We start from the raw sequence: 20,993 nt of genomic DNA, 5'->3' as shown, positions 1-20,993 counted from the left end.
AGAGATAAAGAAGCCAAGCATTCTACTACAGCCAACCACATTCCATCCGTCTGCTCTTTGTTTACCTGACACAAAAAATAAATTACATGGCGGTGAATGGGTCAGATTATTCCATCTATTATTTATTTATGTAGATATCAACAAACATTGCTTCAGGTTGCAGTGGGTCCCTGACAATTCAATACTGGCATTAACACGTATCCCTTGGGAAAGAGTTCTTCTGACCTCAATGGGACTTACTGGTTAAATAAGGGTTAACTTAAACAGTACGCCTTTTGATAACGCTAGATTCTTATAACAGTATTTAAATCATTGATAAATAGAGATAACTGGGATAATGGCTTGAGAGAGGTGCAGGTGTCGGCCATTGCTCATCTCTGTCTGGGCATTGAGCAACACACCCAGCACTGTGTTAACTAATCAAGAAAGCCTCCTTTGTGCTGGAACATGGGACCACAATTCACAGCACAGGCACAGCAATGGGTGCAGAGATGTCTCCTAGCCAGGCAGTCATCAATAGGAAAATATCCCTCATGCATGCTGCCACTGGAGCGGATGTTTGCAGAGTGGAGGAGCATATGTGCTGCCACCCTTGCGGGTTGCCAGATGTGGTGTAGATGTGCTGCCACTTTTACGGGTTGCCAGATGTGGGCCAGTTGGATGGCTGGAGCGCTACAGAGGGAGTGAGCCATCTGGCTAGGCATGAGTAGGAGCCTAATATGATACCTGACTGAATAGCAAAAGGAAGACAAAACCTGAGTGGTTATTTATTTTCTTGCTAGCGACAATTGGCAATAATCAATCAAAACATGTCCTATATCGATTGGCATTGTGAATGGATAGAGAAAAACTAAAGGGAATAATATTGCGATGGCAAAATGGGTAGTGACAGAATGACATTTGATTGTGTGATAAAGAAAGTTGGCGATTAATAAATTAACATTCAGTACGACAAAGCCGTCAGATGACTCTGTGCTGTTTGCCATGGTAACAAGATTCTTGATCTCCCTGAAGCACAGGAGGTTGGTGGCACCTTAATTGGGGAGGACAGGGTTGTGGTAATGGCTGGAGCGGAATTGGTGGAATGGTATCAAATACATCAAACACATGGTTTCTAAATGTATGTGTTTCATGCCATTCCATTCACTCTATTCCAGCAATTATTATGAGCCGTCCTCCTCTCAGCAGCCTCCACTGCCCTGAAGTCTCCTCACCAAGAAAAGTCCACACTGCAAAGAGAATAGAATATAACTTATTTTTACGATGTCTCAACGTAAGTTTGTTTTTGCTGTGGTTAGAAATATAATTTGCATCAGAATAAACATGTTATTTTACGAGACTATGATCTATACACTGGTGAGTTACAATACAATGGAGCTAGCAAGCTTATACACTGAGTATACAAAACATGAATAACTCCTTCCTAATATTGAGTTGCACCCCATTTTGCCCTCAGAACAACCTCAATTAATTGGGGCATGGACTCTACAAGGTGTCGAAAGCATTCCACAGGGATGCTGGCCCATGTTGTCTCCAATGCTTCCCACAGTTGTTTCAAGTTAGCTGGATGTCCTTTGGGTGGTGGACCATTGAAACTGTTGATTCTGAAAAACCCAGCAACGTTGCAGTTCTTGACACAAACCAATGCGCCTGGCACCTACTACCATACCCTGTTCAAAGGCACTTACATGTTTTGTCTTACCCATTCACCCTCTGAATGGCACACATATACAATCCATGTCTCAATTGTCTCAAGGCTTAAAAATCCTTCTTTAAGCTGTCTCCTCCCCTTCATCTACAATTGAAGTGGATTTAACAGGTGACTTCCATTAGGGATCATAGCTTTCACCTGGATTCACCTGGTCAGTCTATGTCATGGAAAGAGCAGTGTTACAGGCATTCATAATGTTTTGTACACTCAGTGTATTTCCCCCAATAACCCTGCCCCACCAGAATGCCTGTAACACTTTTTCAACACACATCCCGCTGGGCACACCACATCATTTCAGTGTGGAGAATTGGTTAATATTTGGTTGATACGTTGATCAATGAGATTACAACCTATTTTCACCCACTCAAAAAGACAGTCAAAAATGTGTTGAATTCCCAATGTGTTATCACTATGCGATAAACCATCTAAAAGCACAACCAAATTCCAATGAAAAAAAAGAAAAAAGTCTGATTTTTGGTTTAGTTGTCACCTAAATGTGATATCACTATGCTTTCAACGATTTCAAAGCACAAGAAAGTTCGAATGGGAATACAATGTACAAGATATTTTGTATTTATAGAACAGATTAATGTGTTATCAGTGATCACTATGCTTAATCTCTGGTAGACATTCCTGCAGTCAGCATGCCAATTGCATGCTCTCAAAACTTGAGGCATCTGTGGCATTGTGTAGTGTGACAAAACGGCACATTTCAGAGTGGCCTTTTATTGTCCCCACCATAAGGTGCACCTGTGTAATAATGATGCTTTTTAAATTAGTCAGCTTCCTGATATGCCACACCTGTCAGGTGAATGGATTATATTGGCAAAGAAGAAATGCTCACTAAAATGTAAACAAATTTGTGCACAACATTTAATAGAAATAAGCTTTTTGTGCATATGGAAAATTTCTGGGATCTTTTATTTCAGTCCATGAAACATGGGACCAACACTTTACATGTTGTGTTTATCTTTTTGTTCAGTGTAATCGCACAACCAAATGACCTGCATTGCAATTGAGATTATTTAAATACATGGTGCAAGTGTCGATTCCATTTGATATTCTGCCCAGATTATTATAGCAATTGTGAAGCTCTCCACAGACCTGTGACCTTTGCATGTTATCTTGAACATGCACGCTTTCTATGATTACATAAGAAGACGTTTATTTTTACAGTAACCTCAACATGTGGCCATGGATGTGTTACTCATTTTAAAGTAGAATAAATACCAGGTGTAAAATAGTAAATAGTGGCTACTTCTCAGAGAGTTTTGAATTGTCAAGAGGAGTTAAATGAGGGTGTCCGCTGTCACCATATGTATTCGTTATGGCCATCAAAATGTTAGCTATTAAAATCATATCAAATAACAACATTAGAGTATTAGAAATCCAAGGCTTAAAAACAAAGGTGTCCATGTATGGCGCAAGCTAGATCACTGCATTGTCTCATTGAAGATCTAGATACATTTTCTGGACTCTGTGGACTAAAACCTAATTATGATAAGTGTACCATATTACGTATTGGATCTTAAAAAAATTTAACTTTTACATTACCCTGCAGTTTACCTATAAAATGGGCTGACGGTGAAATAGACATACTGTACTTAGTATTCTTACCTGGTTAAATAAAGGTGAAATAAAATAAAAATAAAAAAAATCACAAAATATATAAATGAGCTCTCAACAATGAATTTCAATAGAAAACTAGTAAAAATAGACAAGATCCTCCAACCATGGAGAGGTAAATACCTGTCTATTTATGGAAAAAATTACGCTGATTAACTCCTTAGTCATATCTCAGTTTACTCACTTACTTATGGCGCTGCCTACTCCTGATGATTTGTTTTTGAAATCATATGAGCAAAAAATATTTCGCTTTAGCTGGGATGCTAAACCAGACAAGATAAAGCGTGACTATCTATATAATGAATATGAACTGGGTGGGTTGAGATTATTTAATATAAAAGCACTAAACCGCTCTCTAAATGCTTCACTTATACAAAAGTTTTAAATGGTTCTCAAGTAGATTACTAAGAAAAGCTCATCCATTGTTTAAAAATGGCCTTTTTGCCTTTGTGCAGATTGCCATGTCTCATTTTCGATTAATTGAAAATAAAACCTTTTTCAAAGTATCTCTCTTTTTCAAACAGGCATAGCAGAGCTGAATACAATTCCAATATCATCCCCCTGGAAAGATAGAACAAATATTACAACAAATATTATGGTTGAACTCAAATGTGCTGGTTGATAAAATACCTGTATTTACGGAAAATATGTTTGAAAAGGGTATTCTGTTTTTAAATGATATTGTTAATTGGAATGGTAGGGTTATGTCTTTTATGGAGTTTTTGGAATTGTATGGGAAGGTCTGCTCAACCCAAGATTACAACCAATTGATTACAGCATTGCCCCAAAAATGGAGGAGACAGGTGGCAGCGGGAGGAGGTAGGGAACTGGTCTGTCTGCCCAATATAAAGGATCAAAACTGGCAGAGGAATAACATTAGCATAAATAGGAAAGTATACCAGTTTCATTTGAGGACCAGGATGTTGACAGCTGTGCCATACAGATTGCAATATAGCTGGGAAGAGATTTTTGATGTACCGATTCCAAGGCACAGGGTTCAAGATGGTGCAAGATTCAAGACTTCGTGCTTTTCAGCTAAAATTATTGTTTAGAATTATTGCCACCAACAAAATGTTGAATATTTGGGGCATACAATCATTGCAGCTCTACAGATTTTGTTGTGAGGATACAGAATCAATATACCATTTGTTCTGGTATTGCCCTCAGGTATCCTGTTTCTGGTACCAGGTTCAGGAATGGCTGAAAAAGCATAACATTAATCTAAAATTGACCCTAGAAATAGCATTGTTGCGAGATCTGGAGAGACCTGGTCAGTCAATTACTAATATACTAATACTCTTAGTAAAAGTATTTAACTCGCAATCTGTGGATTCCATTCGATTAGATATATTCAAATGGTATGTTAAACATCACAGCATAGTTGAAAGATATCTGGCGTGTAGAAATCCAAAGAGGGTGGCCAGCAGAGATAGGTGGGATGGGCTGAGGGAAGCTGAGGGTTGGGATGTGGAACTGGAGACACGTGGGAGTGGAGTTGCTGGGCGGGGGATAGAATGACGGTCAAAATAAAAGTCCAAATAAAGTCCAAATAAACCAAACAAAAAAATATGTTTGAATGACACTGAGGGGGGTGACGGAGGCGGGGTCTTGGATGATTGAGGGGCAGCTCTTCGGGAACTGTGGGGGGAACGTGGAGGGTTAGTGGCCTGGTGGTTGGGCGCTTGGGCCGGTGGCCGATAGGTCGCTGGTTCGGGTCCCAGTTTTGACTTGGTGGGAGACCTGTCGCGTGCCCTTCGGCAGGGTGTTGACCCTGGATGCTTCTGTGAGTCACTCTGGATGGGAGTCTGTTAGATGATTGAATGTAATATAAATGTTGAGCGGCTTCACTGCAGGTAGACTGTATGTTTTAATATTCAATAAAAAAAAATATATATATACTTTTTTTAATACTGTTACATTAGTTTGTAAAATAGCCTTAACATTAGGCTATTTACTGTCTTACAAAAATAATATTTAATTGTGTTTGGTTAACAACACAACCAAATATCAACATTAGAAATAGAGGAATCCTTGGATAGTTCAATCTGTGTGTCACGATCGCTGGATGAAGTGGACCAATGCGCAGCGTGTTGAGTGAACATACTTATTTATTAGAGAACAAAACAACAAAACGATAACGTGACGTCCTTGGTTACAAACACTAACCATACACGGAACAAGATCCCACAATACACTACTGCCAAACGGCTGCCTAAGTATGGTCCCCAATCAGAGACAACAAGCAACAGCTGATTCACGTTGCCTCTGATTGAGAACCACCCCGGCCAACATAGCTACACATGAACTAGAACTTAAACACAGAACACAAACACATAGAAACTACACACCCTGGCTCAACATAACAGAGTCCCAGAGCCAGGGCGTGACAGTACCCCCCCCCCCCCAAAGGCGCGGACTGCGACCGCGCCAAACATGAACCGAACAGGGGAGGGCCGGGTGGGCATTCCTCCTCGGAGGCGGATCCGGCTCCGGGCGTGACCACCACCCTCTAAAAATCCCCCCGTAGTGCCCCTGGTCTGGTCCCGCTGGCTGGAGCTGGACTGGACATCGGTGGAGCGGATTGCTTAGGCTCCGGTGTGGAGCAGCTGACCGGTACCTGACCAGGCACCGGTGAAACGGGCACGGGCTGTGCCGGACTGACGACGCGCACCACAGGCTTGGTGCGGGAAGCAGGAATGGGCCGGACCGGGCTGACGACGCGCACCATTGGCTTGGTGCGGGGAGCAGGGACGGGCCGAACCAGGCTGACGAAGCGCACCACTGGCTTGGTGCAGGGAGCAGGAACAGGCCGGACCGGGCTGATGATGCGCACCCCTGGCTTGGTGCGGGGAGCAGGAACGGGCCGGACCGGGCTGACGATGCGCACCACAGGCTTGGTGCGGGGAGCAGGAATGGGCCGGACCGGGCTGACGACGCGCACCCCTGGCTTAGTGCGGGGAGCAGGAACGGGCCGGACCGGGCTGACGATGCGCACCATAGGCTTGGTGCGAGGGGCAGGAACAGGCCGGGCCGGGCTGGCGACGCGCACCATAGGCTTGGTGCGGGGAGCAGGAACAGGCCGGGCCGGGCTGGCGACGCGCACCATTGGCTTGGTGCGGGGAGCAGGAACAGGCCGGGCCGTGCTGGCGACGCGCACCATTGGCTTGGTGCGGGGAGCAGGAACAGGCCGGGCCGGGCTGGCGACGCGCACCATAGGCTTGGTGCGGGGAGCAGGAACAGGCCGGGCCGGGCTGGCGACGCGCACCATTGGCTTGGTGCGGGGAGCAGGAACAGGCCGGGCCGGGCTGGCGACGCGCACCATTGGCTTGGTGCGGGGAGCAGGAACAGGCCGGGCCGGGCTGGCGACGCGCACCGTAGGCTTGGTGCGAGGGGCAGGAACAGGCCGGGCCGGGCTGGCGACGCGCACCGTAGGCTTGGTGCGAGGGACAGGATCAGGCCGGACCGTACTGGCGACGCGCACCATTGGCTTGGTGCGGGGAGCAGGAACAGGCCGGGCCGGGCTGGCGACGCGCACCGTAGGCTTGGTGCGAGGGGCAGGAACAGGCCGGGCCGGGCTGGCGACGCGCTCCGTAGGCTTGGTGCGAGGGACAGGAACAGGCCGGACCGTACTGGGAACACACACCACTGGCCTTACACGGGGATCAGGAACGGGCCGGACCGGACTGGCAACACACCTCAGTACCTCTCGCCGTGCCTCTACATCTTCCTTCCCTCTTCTCACCAATGGCTCCCGTAACCCGGTGGCCTTCTCTCCTCGTCCACGAACTCGCCCCTTATCTGCCTCCAGCAGCCCCGTCGTCCATGCCATGTGCCCCCCCCCTAAAAATGTATTGGGGGTGCCTCTCGCCGGTCCGACAACGGTCCGGTTGGCGCCGCTGCTCCTCTTTCCGGCGCGCCTCCACCGTCTCCTCCCACGGACGGCGATCCATCCCGGCCTGGATTTCCTCCCAAGTCCAGGACCCCTGCCCGTCCAATATCTGCTCCCACGTCCAGGCTGTCTGCTCCTGGGCACGCTGCTTGGTCCAGTTATGGTGGGATCTTCTGTCACGATCGCTGGAGGAAGTGGACCAATGCGCAGTGTGATGAGTGAACATACTTATTTATTAGAGAACAAAACAACAAAACGATAACGTGACGTCCTTGGTTACAAACACTAACCATACACGGAACTAGATCCCACAATACACTACTGCCAAACGGCTGCCTAAGTATGGTCCCCAATCAGAGACAACAAGCAACAGCTGATTCACGTTGCCTCTGATTGAGAACCACCCCGGCCAACATAGCTACACATGAACTAGAACTTAAACACAGAACACAAACACATAGAAACTACACACCCTGGCTCAACATAACAGAGTCCCAGAGCCAGGGCGTGACACTGTGCCACTGAGTCTGGCTGTAACTCCAGTTTTTCTACAAATTAGTAATTGATATGTAGAATCCATGTCTCCATTTTAGCCAAAAATATAAGTTAATTAATTGGACTAAATCAAATCAAACTATAAATGCACTTTAAATTGATTTAGTCCTAATCTTTAACTTAGATTTTTGGTTGAGATGGAGATGTGAGTCCAACATATTTTTTTACTAACTTGTAGATTCCATTTGAAATCAACCAGATCTTGAAACCCTAGCCTATGTTATTGTCAATTTTATTGTTGAATTCTGGGTTTAATTGAAACAACAGCTGTTGATGACTTCCCAAATGCCATATAGACCTAAATAGCATCATTGATGATATATGATTGATGAAGTATTCTTACCTTTCATTTGCTCTGTTAAACCTAGCCTTTGGAATGACTTTGATAGCAACAGTGAATCTATTAAGTGGTTGTGGGGATTTGTCAAAATAAAATCTCACGTTTGCACATTGATAATAGTCGGTGGGGATTTCTCAACAAGTTTTCTTACGATAGCACATTGGTAATAGTCGGTGACAAATATCAAAGCAGGGCTTGGTTAAAACTCTGGATGGGAGACCAAAGGGATGGCTGTAGATAGATCAACTTTCCAGTAGGAGGTGCTGCCCAGCCTATTGTGTTTTTCTTATAGTGGATATTACACTGAAGATCTGAAGTTGTTTCAAAGGTACAAATTCAACGTATTTTATACAATGTTTGTCAATGTTGAAAACTGTTTACCATGATGACATAATCCTGTGCTTGAAATGTCACCTTCAAAACAACAGTTTAGTTGATTACTTTCTTCTTACACAATGTATATTTTCCACATAGATTCCTGGTCACAATACGTTGACAAATGACGATGAAACAACGTTGATTCATCCTTTTTGTGCCCAGTATACCCATGACCCTCGGTCAAATGCAGTCCTCTCTTGGGACTCTTCTGTTTTCTATATACCCTACTTCCTCCCTTCCTTTCTGCAGGGTTTCATCCCTTCCTTACTGCAGGGTTTCCTCCCTACCTTTCCTTACTGCAGGGTTTCCTCCCTACCTTTCCTTACTGCAGGGTTTCCTCCCTACCTTTCCTTACTGCAGGGTTTCCTCCCTACCTTTCCTTACTGCAGGGTTTCCTCCCTACCTTTCCTTACTGCAGGGTTTCCTCCCTACCTTTCTGCAGGGTTTCCTCCCTACCTTTCCTTACTGCAGGGTTTCCTCCCTACCTTACTGCAGAGTTTCCTCCCTACCTTTCCTTACTGCAGGGTTTCCTCCCTACCTTACTGCAGGGTTTCCTCCCTACCTTTCCTTACTGTAGGGTTTCCTCCCTACCTTACTGCAGGGTTTCCTCCCTACCTTTCCTTACTGCAGGGTTTCCTCCCTACCTTTCTGCAGGGTTTCCTCCCTACCTTTCCTTACTGCAGGGTTTCCTCCCTACCTTACTGCAGGGTTTCCTCCCTACCTTTCCTTACTGCAGGGTTTCCTCCCTACCTTACTGCAGGGTTTCCTCCCTACCTTTCCTTACTGCAGGGTTTCCTCCCTACCTTACTGCAGGGTTTCCTCCCTACCTTACTGCAGGGTTTCCTCCCTACCTTTCCTTACTGCAGGGTTTCCTCCATACACCTCCTTACTGCAGGGTTTAAATGTAAGAACATGCAAATAATGGATCATAAATATCCCTATACATTGGTAAAATGCATTTCCTTGTTCAGCATTCTAAACATGGCGTCTTGCAGGCAATGAATTACAGAAGCAGTATTTTGGCAATCAATTAGTGAAGCATGACGAAAGATGGTTAATTGGCATTTAGAAAATCTAGCTAAAACAGATTAATCAGCATTTTGTAAGATATTGTTTTGTAGTTATTAGCATCTTCCTGACATGACCATTATCATATCAGACAGATACGATTGACAGATCATTAAAGTGACATATCCATGTGATTTAACAATTAGTCCATCCTTGTCAGACCTACAGTATATGCATTCAAAGGCTATGTTATAGCTCAGTTCCACACACTGTGTTTCAATAGCATGTACAGTGCATTCAGAAAGTATTCAGACCCCTTCACCTTTTCCACATTTTGTTACGTTACAGCCTTATTCTAAAACGGATTAAATTGTTAGTTTTTTCCTTCATCAATCTACACACAATACCCCACAATGACAAAGCAAAAACTGTTTTTTATAAAATTTTGCAAATGTATATAAATATATTTTCTGAAATATCACATTTACATAAGTATTCAGATCCTTTACTCAGTACTTTGTTGAAGCACCTTTGGCAACGATTACAGCCTTGAGTATTCTTGGGTATGATGCTACAAGATTGGCACACCTGTGGTCCTCTGTAGCTCAATTGGTAGAGCATGGCGCTTGTAACGCCAGGGTAGTGGGTTCGATCCCCGGGACCACCCATACGTAAAAATGTATGCACACATGACTGTAAATCGCTTTGGATTAAAGTGTCTGCTAAATGGCATATTATTATTATTACTGTATTTGGGGAGTTTCTCCCATTCTTCTCTGTAGATCCTCTCAAGCTCTCTCAGATTTGGATGGGGAGCATAGCTGCAAAGCTATTTTCAGGTCTTTCCAGAGATGTTCGATCAGGTTCAAGTCCGGGCTCTGGCTGGGCCACTCAAGGACATTCAGAGACTTGTCTTGGCTGTGTGCTTAGGGTCATTTTCCTGTTGGAAGGTGAACCTTCGCCCCAGTCTGAGGTCCTGAGCGCTCTGGAGCAGGTTTTCATCAATGATCTCTCTGGACTTTGCTCCGTTCATCTGTCCCTTGATCCTGACTAGTCTCACAGTCCCTGCCGCTGAAAAACATCCCCACAGCATGATGCTGCCACCATGCTTCACCGTAGGGATGGTGCCAGGTTTCCTCCAGACGTGACGCTTGGCATTCAGGCCAAAGAGTTCAATCTTGGTTTCATCAGACCAGAGAATCTTGTTTCTGATGGCCTGAGAGTCCTTTATGTGCCTTTTGGCAAACTCAAACCGGGCTGTCGTGCCTTTGACTGAAGAGTGTCTTCCGTCTGGCCACTCTGCCATAAAGGCCTGATTGGTGGAGTGCTGCAGAGATGGTTGTCCTTCTGGAAGGTTCTCCAATCTCCACAGAGGAACTCTGGAGCTCTGCCAGGGTGACCATGAGGTTCTTGGTCACCTCCCTGACAAAGGCCCTTCTCCCCCAATTGCTCAGTTTGGCTGGGCGGCCAGCTCTAGGAAGAGTCTAGGTGGATCCAAACTTCTTCCATTTAAGAATGATGGAGGCCACTGTGTTCTTGGGGATCTTCAATGACGCAGACATTTTTGGTACCCTTCCCCAGATCTGTGCCTTGACACAATCCTGTCTCGGAGTTCTATTGACAATTCCTTCCATCCCCTGGCTTGGTTTTTACTCTGACATGCACTGTCAACTGTGGGACCTTATACAGACAGGTGTGTCCTTTCCAGATCATGTCCAATCAATTGAATTTACCACAGGTGGACTCCAATCAAGTTGTAGAAACATCTCAAGGATGAATGGCGCCGGAGAAGATGGTTGCCGTTTTACTGCCCTCTAACCAATTGTACTATTATGTGTGTTTTTCAGCGTTATTTGTAATTTATTCTGTACATAATGTTTCTGCCATCGTCTCTTATAACCAAAAAGAGCTTCTGGATATCAGGACAGCGATTACTCACCTCGTATTGGACTAAGATTTTTTCTTCAACAAGTCGGACGCAAAGGATATCCTACAGACACCCGACAAGGCCCAAATCCCCGTCATTCGCATGAGAAAGAGACGGAGATATCGTGGACGTAGGTCGGGGTGCCTTGTAAGGCGAGCGAGTAAACTGCCTCTTCCATCAATCCTATTAGCCAATGTTCAATCATTTGAGAATAAATTAGATGACCTAAGATTACGGTTATCATACCAACGGGACATTAAAAACTGTAATATATTATGTTTCACCGAGTCGTGGCTGAACGACGACATGGACAACATACAGCTAGCGGGCTATACGCTACATCGGCAGGATAGAACGGCTGACTCTGATAAGACAAGGGGTGGTGGTCTGTGTATATTTGTAAACAACAGCTGGTGCACAAAATCAAATACTAAGGAAGTCTCGAGGTTTTGCTCGCCTGAGGTAGAGTATCAAATGATAAGCTGTAGACCACACTATTTACCAAGAGAGATTTCATCTATATTTTTCATAGCTGTCTATTTACCACCACAAACCAATGCTGGCATTAAGATTGCACTGAATGAGCTGTATAAGGCCATAAGTGAACAGGAAAACGCTCATCCAGAGGCAGCGCTCCTAGTGGCCAGGGACTTTAATGCAGGGAAACTTAAATCAGTTCTACCTAATTTCTACCAGCATGTTAAATGTGCAACCAGAGGGAAAAAAAACTCTAGACCACCTTTACTCCACACACAAAGATGCATACAAAGCTCTCCCTCGCCCTCCATTTGGCAAATCTGACCATAACTCTATCCTCCTGATTCCTGCTTATAAGCAAAAACTAAAGCAGGGAGCACCAGTGACTTGGTTAATAAAAAATTGGTCAGATGACGCAGATGCTAGGCTACAGGACTGTTTTGCTAGCACAGACTGGAACATGTTCCGGGATTCTTCAGACAGCATTGAGGAGTACATCACATCAGTCACTGGCTTCATCAATAAGTGCATCGATGACGTCGTCCCCACAGTGACCGTACGTACATACCCCAACCAGAAGCCATGGATTACAGGCAACGTCCGCACTGAGCTAAAGGGTAGAGCTGCCGCGTTCAAGGAGCGGGACTCTAACCCGGACGCTTATAAGAAATCCCGCTATGCCCTCTGATGAACCATCAAACAGGCAAAGAGTCAGTACAGGACTAAGATTGAATCGTACTACACCGGCTCTGATGCTCGTCGGATGTGGCAAGGCTTGAAAACTATTACAGACTACAAAGGGAAGCACAGCCGCGAGCTGCCCATTGACACAAGACTTCCAGACGAGCTAAACCACTTCTATGCTCGCTTCGAGGCAAGCAACACTGAAGCATGCATGAGAGCACCAGCTGTTCCGGATGACTATGTGATCACGCTGTGTGTAGCCAATGTGAGTAAGACTTTTAAGCAGGTCAACATTCACAAGGCCGCAGGGCCAGACGGATTACCAGTATGTGTACTCCGAGCATGTGCTGACCAACTGGCAAGTGTCTTCACTGACATTTTAAACAGACTCAGTCCCTGACTGAGTCTGTAATACCAATGTTTCAAGCAGACCACCATAGTCCCCGTGCCCAAGGACACTAAGATAACCTGCCTAAATTTCTACCGACCCGTAGCACTGACGTCTGTAGCCATGAAGTTCTTTGAAAGTCTGGTCATGGCTCACATCAACACCATTATCCCAGAAACCCTAGACCCACTCCAATTTGCATACCGCCCCAACAGATCCACAGATGATGCAATCTCTATTGCACTCCACACTGCCCTTTCCCATCTGGACAAGAGGAACACCTACGTGAGAATGCTATTCATTGACTACAGCTCAGCATTCAACACCATAGTGCCCTCAAAGCTCATCACTAAGCTAAGGATCCTGGGACTAAACACCTCCCTCTGCAACTGGATCCTGGACTTCCTGATGGGCCGCCCCCAGGTGGTACGGGTAGGTAACAACACATCTGCCACACTGATCCTCAACACGGGGGCCCCTCAGGGGTGCGTGCTCAGTCCCCTTCTGTACTCCCTGTTCACCCATGACTGCATGGCCAGGCATGATTCCAACACCGTCATTAGGTTTGCCGACGACACAACAGTGGTAGGCCTGATCACCGACAACGATGAGACAGCCTATAGGGAGGAGGTCAGAGACCTGGCCGTGTGGTGCCAGGATAACAACCTCTCCCTCAACGTGACCAAGACAAAGGAGATGATTGTGGATTACAGGAAAAAAAAGAGGACTGAGCACGCACCCATTCTCATCGACGGGGCTGTAGTGGAACAGGTTGAGAGCTTCAAGTTCCTTGGTGTCCACATCACCAACGAACTATCATGGTCCAAACACACCAAGACAGTCGTGAAGAGGGCACGACAAAGCCTATTCCCCCTCAGGAGACTGAAAAGATTTGGCATGGGTCCTCAGATCCTCAAAAAATTATACAGCTGCACCATCGAGAGCATCCTGACTGGTTGCATCACCGCCTGGTATGGCAACTGCTCGGCCTCCGACCGCAAGGCACTACAGAGGTTAGTGCGTACGGCCCAGTACATCACTGGGGCCAAGCTTCCTGCCATCCAGGACCTCTATACCAGGCGGTGTCAGAGGAAGGCCCTTAAAATTGTCAAAGACTCCAGCCACCCTAGTCATAGACTGTTCTCTTTGCTACCGCATGGCAAGCGGTACCGGAGTGCCAAGTCTAGGTCCAAAAGACTTCTAAATAGATTCTACCCCCAAGCCATAAGACTCCTGAACAGCTAATCATGGCTACCCGGACTATTTGCACTGCCCCCACACCCCCACCTCCACCCCATCTTTTTACGCTGCTGCTACTCTGTTAATTATTTATGCATAGTCACTTTAACTCTACCCACATGTACATATTACCTCAACTACCTCAACTAGCTGGTGCCCCCGCACATTGACTCTGCACCGGTACCCCCTTGTATATATAGCCTCCCTACTGTTATTTTATTTTACTTCTGCTCTTTTTTTCTCAACACTTTTTTGTTGTTGTTTTATTTTACTTTTTTATTAAAAATAAATGCATTGTTGGTTAAGGGCTGTAAGTAAGCATTTCATTGTAATGTCTACACCTGTTGTATTCGGCGCATGTGGCCAATACAATGGGATTTGATTTGATTTGATGATCAATGGAAACAGGATGCACCTGAGCTCAATTTGGAGTCTCATAGCAAAGGGTCTGAATACTTATGTAAATAAGGTATTTCAGTTTTTTTTTGCAAAAATTTCTAAAAACCTGTTTCCGCTTTGTCATTATGGGGTATTGTGTGTAGATTGATGAGGAAAAAAATGAATTAAATCAATTTTAGAATAAGGCTGTAACGTAACACAATGTGGAAAAACTGAAGGGGTCCGAAAACATTCCGAATGCACTGTATATGACAGCATTAGGCACAAAGAGATCGAGCCATTCATTATCAACATCAACAAATACATCAGTAAACTACAAAGAAGTTGCTCGTCTCCAGATAACACAAGGTACAGTGCCTTACAAAAGTATTCATCACCCTTGGCGTTTTTCCTATTTTGTTGCATTTCAACCTGTAATTTAAATGTATTTTTATTTGGATTTCATGTAATGGACATACACAAAATAGTCAAATTTGGTGAAGTGAAATGAAAAAAATTACTTGTTTCAAACAATTCTAAGACATTTATAACAGAAAAGTGGTGCGTGCATATGTCTTCACCCCTTTGCTATGGAGCCCCTAAATAAGATCTCGTGCAACCAAATACCTTCGGAAGTCACATAATTAGTTAAATGAAGTCCACCTGTCTGCAATCTAAGTGTCACATGATCTGTCACATGATCTCAATATATATACACCTGTTCTGAAAGGCCCCAGAGTCTGCAACACCACTAAGCAAGGGGCACCACCGTGCAAGCGGCACCATAAAGACCAAGGAGCTCTCCAAACAGGTCAGGGACAAAGTTGTTGAGAAATACAGATCAGGGTTGGGTTATAAATAAATATCTGAAACTTTGAACATCCCACGGAACACCATTAAATCCATTATTAAAAAATGGAAAGAATATGGCACCACAACAAACCTGCCAAGAGAGGGCCGCCCACCAAAACTAACGGAACAGGCAAGGAGGGTATTAATCATAGCGGCAACAAAGAGACCAAAGATAACCCTGAAGAAGCTGCAAAGCTCCAAAGCGGAGATTGGAGTATCCGTCCATAGGACCACTTTAAGCCGTACACTCCACAGAGCTGGGATTTACGGAAGAATGGCCAGAGAAAAGCCATTGCTTAAAGAAAAAAATAAGCAAACACATTTGGTGTTCGCCAAAAGGCATGTGGGAGACTCCCCAAACATATGGAAGAAGGTACTCTGGTCAGATAAGACTAAAATTGAGCTTTTTGGCCATCAAGGAAAACGCAATGTCTGGCGCAAGCCCAACACCTCGCATCACCCAGAGAACACCATCCCAGTGAAGCATGGTGGTGTCACGTTCGTTGAGTAAAGGATTGGACCAAGGTGCAGCGTGGTATGCGTACATAGTCGTTTATTATATTAAACACCAACAAAACAACAAAAGCAAAGTACGTGAAGTTCAAAAGGCTAAACATCCAACAAGCCAAACTGAAACAAGATCCCACAACATAGGTAGGCAAAATGGCTACCTAAGTATGATCCCCAATCAGAGACAACGATTGACAGCTGCCTCTGATTGGGAACCACACCCGGCCAACATAGAAATACACATTCTAGAATTTTCACATAGATATTCACATACTAGATATTCACACCCTGACCAAACCAACTAGAGATCTCTATGTCAGGGCGTGACAGGTGGTGGCAGCATCATGCTGTGGGGATGTTTTTCATCGGCAGGAACTGGGAAACTGATCAGAATTGAAGGAATGATGGATGGCACTAAATACAGGGAAATTCTTGAGGGGAACCTGTTTCAGTCTTCCAGAGATTTGAGACTGGGACGGAGGTTCACCTTCCAGCAGGACAATGACCCTAAGCATACTGCTAAAGCAACACTCGAGTGGTTTAAGGGGAAACACTTAAATGTCTTGGAATGGCCTAGTCAAAGCCCAGACCTCAATCCAATTGAGAAGCTGTGGTATGACTTAAAGATTACTGTACACCAGCGGAACCCATCCAACTTGAAGGAGCTGTTTTGCCTTGAAGAATGGTCAAAAATCCCAGAGGCTAGATGTGCCAAGCTTATAGAGACATACCCCAAGAGACTTGCAGCTGTAATTGCTGCAAAAGGTGGCTCTACAAAGTATTGACTTTGGGGGAGGTGAATAGTTATGCACGCTCAGGTTTTCCGTTTTTTTGTTTGTTTCACAATAAAAAATATTCTGCATCTTCAAAGTGGTAGGCATGTTGTGTAAATCAAATGATACAAACCCCCAAAAATCCATTTTAATTCCAGGTTGTAAGGCAACAAAATAGGAAAAATGCCAAGGGGGGTGAATACTTTCGCAAGCCACTGTACACAGTTTGGGTTCTTTGTTGCATATGAATCACTACTTCTTGAATCGCGGCTGTCTAGGGAAATACCCAAATTTGATCTCCCTTTCTTTTCAATTTTATTCCACCACCAGAGAACCCGTTTTAATTACCAGACAGAGAATACATTTATGGAGATTATGAGAAAATAGTGAGAAACAAGCAAAACTTCACATTACAGAGTCAAACACTATAAACCAATACACATATCCCTGATTACTTACCCTAATCTCCTCTCTCCATTCACCCTCCTGAGACAAGGACATGCAGACAGAATACGTCTTTACATATTGCACTATAGGCTACAGTGCCTAGTTAGTCTACACACCCCTTGCACAGTCTTTACAAGGGGTGTGTAGACTTTCAGTAGCGACTGTATATTGAAACCGTGACACCACGGTTTACACAATGGATTATGTCTGATTAAAGGTTTTAGCCTAGTGAACATGGTATTAAAAGGTACATGTCACACTTTAAGTGTCTTGTGATGACAATGTGGATGCTTAAGAGGATTTCACAGTTCATGTACTGCAGGGTGCTGATTACTGTATTTTGTTTCTCCTTTTGAACCTTGACTTCCTGTTGAACCCTGAGCTCTCCCTGACCTTACTCCCAGAGGGGGTTTCCCAACCCCTACTTTCACTCTCCATCCTGTCACTCACTCACTTTCTCTCTCTAGTGCACTGACATGAGATACTGAAACTTGCTGATGCCCTACCCTGCTCATTTTGCTAATCAAATCTAATCAAATTATATTGGTCACGTGCACATATTTAGCAGATGTTATTGTGGGTGTAGCGAAATGCTTGTGTTCCTAGCTCCAACAGTGCAGTAGTATCTAACAATTCACAACAATACACACAAATCTAAATGTAAAATAACGGAATTAAGAAATATATAAATATTAGGATGAGCAATGTCGGAGTGGCATTGACTAGAGTATAGTATATACATATGATATGAGTAAAACACTATATACAGAAGCTGAAGAACAGAGGCACATCCAGGTACTTTCCGCAGGTGATGGAGTTGTAGGTGAATTCATGGAAAATAAAAACACTGCACACTGCTGCTCATGCTCCCAGGTGATATTTATTTATAACAACGTTTCCACCCTTAGGTCTTCATCAGGCATCCATATCCCAGGTGGGGGTGGAAGGTCCTATATTTATATAGGGGCAGTACTCAGTGACATCACTTCCTGAAACAGGAGGTAAAAAATAGGTTCACAATATTAACATTCAATGTTTCAAAATATATGATCATATACAAGGAATGCAATCAATATTTACAGTAATATACATACAATATTCACACAATGTTCAATTAGGATTTTTTTACCCACAATTTGGACATAATGAAACTATAAAAACGGTTTCAAGTCAAACTCCTCGTTAAGGCCAAGAGGAGACAGTGTGTTGAGCCTGTGGATCCAGAAAGATTCCCTTTGACGAAGTTTCCTCTCAATGTCCCCTCCCCTGCGTGACATCTTAACCATTTCTATTCCAATGTATCTCAGAGAACTAATAGGATGTCCAGCTTGTAAAAAATGTACAGCAACCAATTTTTTTGTCTCACCTGTCCGTATATTGCTGTGGTGCTCACAGATCCGTGTCTTAAGGCTTCTGCAGGTTTTCCCTATGTAAGACAGACCACAAGGACATTTAAACATGTTAACAACATTGGTGGACATGCAGGTAATCAGGCCTTTGATCTTAAGTCTTTGTCCTGTGCGGGGGTGGGTAAATGAGTTGCATTTGTACGTGAAGCTGCATTGAGCACATTGGCCACATTTATAATTACCCTCCCGAACCTTGTCCAAGAAAGTTTCCCTTTTCTCTGGTGGGTAATCAGATTTAACCACAATGTCTCTCACGTTTGGGGGTCTTTTAAAGACCATACGTGGGGGATATTTAAAAATGGGTTTCAATTGTGGGTCCTGATAATATCTTTAAATGACTTCCCCAATGGTGAGTATTGGGTAAAGCATGAGAGGACATGTTCTGCGTTTTCTTTAACTTTTGGTTGAAGGCTTTCCAGCTGTGTTAGTCCTTCATGTTTTACCCAATTGTCTTTGTACCCCCTTTCCTTAAACCTCTGTGTGAGGTCCATGGTCTGTTTCTTATAAGAAGCGTCCGAGCTGCATATTCTTCTGATGCGACTGAATTGACTTATAGGGAGACATTTAACCTCTACTGGATCGATGTCCCGTATACGGGACTGTTGAGCTAATGTGCGCTAATGTGATTAGCATGACTGTTGTAAGTAACAGCAAACTTTCCAGGACATAGACATGTCTTATATGGGCAGAAAGCTTAAATTCTTGTTAATCTAACTGCACTGTCCAATTTACAGTAGCAATTACAGTAACAAAATACCATGCTATTGCACAACAACAAAAAACTTATCACGGCAACTGGTTTGATACATTCACCTCTGAAGGTAAATAATGTACAAATCTTGCTCTGATTTGTCATCCTGAGGGTCCCAGAGATAAAATGTAGCATAGTTTTGTTTGATTAAATCCATTTTTATATTCAAATGTAGGAACTGGGTTCTACAGTTTGAACCCTTGCTGTCTCTGGCTCCACACCCACCCTGCCCGGCCATCTAGATTAGTGTATAAGCTAATGATCCATCATGTATGACATTCCTGGGAGTGTGTAAACTTACCTTTTGTATTACCATATCATTTTTGTATGTTGTCTATAGTTATGTACTTGGAAATGTATCAATTGACCAATTCGGCACATTTGGACAGACTTGATACAAAATAGTCCAGTGTTGCAATGCTTCACTGGAACAATCTGAAACTTTGTACACACACTGCTGCCACCTAGTGGCCAAACTCTAAATTGCGCCTGAACTACAAAATTATGTTGTGGCCTTTCTCTTGCATTTCAAAGATGTTGGAACAAAAAAAACAAATAGAAAACACATGTTTTTTGGTTTGTATTATCTTTTACCAGATTTAATGTGTTATATTCTCCTACATTAATTTCACATTTCCACACACTTCAAAGTGTTTCCTTTCAAATGGTATCAAGAACAAGCATATCCTTGCTTCAAGTCCTGAGCTACAGGCAGTTAGATTTGGGTATGTCATTTTAGGCAAAAATTTGAAAAAAAGGGTCCGATCCTTAAGAGGTTAATAAGTGGACGTGGATGAAAGCTGTCACCTCTAAGGAGGGTATTCCTGTCCGTAGGTTTCCTATAGAGATATTTAGAGAGGGAGGTTTTGTCCTTAATAACCATCACATCAAGAAAACTGATTTGTGATAGGTCATAGTTAATGGTGAAATGAAGGTGTTCATTCATAGAGCTTAGATAAGCATGGAATTCCAAAAGTTCTTCCTGGGTCCCTGTATAGATCATGAAAATGTCATCCAAATATCTCAGAATTAGGAGAATATTGGAGAGAAAAGGGTTAAGGTCTGGATTCAGCACCACATGTTTTTCAAACATTCCTAGATATAGGTTAGCATAATTAGGAGCCATAGGGCTCACCATCGTTGTTCCTTTGGTCTGGAGGAAAAAGTCTCCTCTGAAGAGAAAATAGTTGGAGGTTAATACCAGTTCAGCCAGGTCCATAATACAATTGGTGCTGGGAAGCATTAGGGGGACGTTCATTGAGGGAGAACTTGAGGGCCTCTAGGCCACCCTGATGGGGGTAAGGGTCCCCTGTAGCTCAGTTGGTAGAGCATGGCGCTTGCAATGCCAGGGTTGTGGGTTCGTTTCCCACGGGGGGCCATTATGAAAAATGTATGCACTCACTAAACTGTAAGTCGCTCTGGATAAGAGTATCTGCTAAATGACTAAAATGTAAAAATGTAAATGTAATATCAAAAGTACACAGAATTCTCAGGCATATGGTCCACAGATTAATAAAATCAATAGAGTCTCTGGTATATGTGGGGAGGGAGGTCGCCCAGGGTTTCACAAAATAGTCTACAAAGGTAGAGATCTTTTCTGTCAGAGATCCGTTACTACTCACAATGGGCCTGCCTGGTATAGGTGGTGTCA

This window comes from Coregonus lavaretus (assembly GCF_964263955.1).
Source record: "Coregonus lavaretus genome assembly, chromosome: 32".
Taxonomy (NCBI): Eukaryota; Metazoa; Chordata; class Actinopteri; order Salmoniformes; family Salmonidae; genus Coregonus; species Coregonus lavaretus.
This window is presented reverse-complemented; position numbering follows the sequence as displayed.